The following is a 2,742-nucleotide window of genomic DNA, read 5'->3' on the forward strand; positions in this document are numbered from 1 at the left end:
TTTGTCAAAATCGACGACCCTATAGCAGTTGGCAGCCATGGTGAAAATCGCTATAACATCTTCACGCTTGAACCTGTTTTTAACGTTTTTCCCTAGGTGATAATTGCATAGATTGTGATGAACGTCATTGTACACTTTCTCAACTGCATTCTTAATGCCAAGATGCTAATCAGAAATGAACATTGCATTTTAAGGACAACCAATCGCACGGCGCAATTGGTTAAGAAACCACAACCAAGACTCTTCGTCTTCGACGTGGCCAATGCCAAACGCAAATGGATATATCTGCTCATTCGCATCTTTACATATCGCCACAAACAGAATACCCTTAATTTGCCTTTCAGATGTGTGGCATCGATAGTGACTACAGGCCGTATTACAGTACTGAACTCTCGAATACATGACTCGAACGCCCAAAAATAATATTTGAATCGTTATTCCCCATCAGTAGTGACACAATCACAATACCGAGAATTTTCATGTTCCAACAGATGGAAATACGAAAGGAAGAGTTGGAATGACTTTTTCAACGGACCGAACACAAGACTCTCCTCGTACTCCTTCGCTTGCTAGGCCTTACCATATAGGCATCGCAATCCCCACTTGCGATTCATCTCTTCCATTATTTTTTTTGGTCTCAATGGGGTTACACAATTTCTTTGCACCCTGTTGGATATAAGCTCACCAATTACCCTCTCGCTCACAGTTCGGTACCCATATTGCAAACCATCGATAGTACACGTGTGTACCTTATGCAACGTTCAAACATGCCAATATTCTCCCTCAGGCAACTTCGTTGCATGCAAAGCAAACTTGTATGCCTTATCCTTACAACTAACCTCAAAATGAGTGTGACATGACTTTTTAACTCTAAACTCAAAATGCTCTTTTAGTGCCAACATGCTCAAAGCTTGTTTCAATTCAGCCTTTGATAGAAACACTTTTGCGCGATATAAGTGGTCTTCCATTGATCTGGATTCCTCACTCCCAACTGTTTGGAAGGATATGATATCTAGCCCAAGAATAATCCATTAACGAAATACCCTTGTATTTACCCTTTCTTGATCACTATCATCAGGCAAACGAATGCCATTCTCAAGTGCGATGGTGTTCTCGTAAATAGGGTCTGCACCCTCAACATCTTCTAATTCAACAGTTCTGTAATGGTCGTCTAACTCAACCTCTTCTAACACAACAGTTGTGGTATGACCTCTACCGCCATCTGCATGACTGTAATCAGGAATGTCGGTTTGCTCAACCCTGTCGTCTTCTGAACGGTCTTCATGTCCGCCAATGTAATCATCTTCATAGTCATAACACAACTCATGGTTCCGATCCGCCGTATCGTCCTCTTCAACATCATCTTCAATCTGATAAGATGCATCATCATCACTCACAACCATCACAGTGTCGTTTGCTAATGACAATGGACCTAATGCATTTTCGAGCAATAGTTGTGTTTGTTGCAAAGTACCGAGTATTTCGTTCGATGCACATTCTGATCAAAATTGTGTAGACATCATTTGCAGACACCTCATGTGTGTGCTAGGCTACTAAAACTCATCAGGATACATCAAACGTGATTGTCATGGTTATTTGTTAGGAAATGCATGGTGTGGTATGTCAGAATAATTAACATTTTGTTCTTGTTGATTACTATGTTGGATATCATGCTCATGTGGAATATTGTTTGCATTTCCTGCCTTAACTGTCATAAACACAACAACTGCCCTCTCATCTCGCAGAATACTCGTTACATCTTCATCATCCCTGCGGCATGGCTAAGCGATGTATGTAGCTCAATTTCATTATTATGCGAGTTGACCCTAACAACCTCTTCAACCAGCTTCACTAGTCTCGAAAATGACAAATCACTTCCAACACCCCTCATTCGTGTCTCACCACCCTTGTAAGTGTCATTGACCTAATGACCACTGTATGTAATCATAAGCTTCACATTTGGTAGGTCGCTGAAATTTAACAGAAAATAAGTGTCACGATCAGTCAATTTATCAAAAATAGCCTCTCAATGCATAGAAACCATTTATGCAATGCCTAAGTCACATTTGGCCGATGCAGAAATTTGACAGAAATTAAGTATCGTAATGTCTAATACACATTAATGTAATGCCTAATAACTAGTGAACAAACGCCCCTAAACAAGAGGCGAATTGCACAAGTCACGCGCTCTTGCAATATATAATAACAAGTCACGTAATACATAAAAATCAGTAATGCAATCCTAAAAAACTACTGAACAAAAGCCTCTAAACAACACATGAATTGCACATGTCACATTCAACCACTCTCGCAATACATAACAACAAGTAACGCAATATATAAAAATCGGTCACGCAACTGTTAAAAACTACTGAACAAAAGCCTTTAAACAATACATGAATTACACAAGTCATGCGCCACCATTTACAGTACAACAAGTAACGCAATATATAAAAATCAGTCACGCAAGCCTAAAAAATTATTGAAGAAAAGCCTCAAAACAGCACATGAATTGCACAGTCACACGCCCCCACTCTTGCTACAACAAGTAACGCAATATATAAAAATCAGTCACGCACTATTTAAAAAACTACTGAACAAAAGTCTCAAAGCAACACATAAATTGCATAAGTCAGTCATGTACTGCCAAGCTCGCAACACCTAAGAATAAGTCACCCAATGAATAATAAGTCTATAAACAAGAGGTGAATTGCAAAAGTCACACACCACCAGTCTCGTAAT

Source organism: Theobroma cacao, chromosome 2 (genome assembly GCF_000208745.1).
Source record: "Theobroma cacao cultivar B97-61/B2 chromosome 2, Criollo_cocoa_genome_V2, whole genome shotgun sequence".
In the NCBI taxonomy this organism is placed as follows: Eukaryota; Viridiplantae; Streptophyta; class Magnoliopsida; order Malvales; family Malvaceae; genus Theobroma; species Theobroma cacao.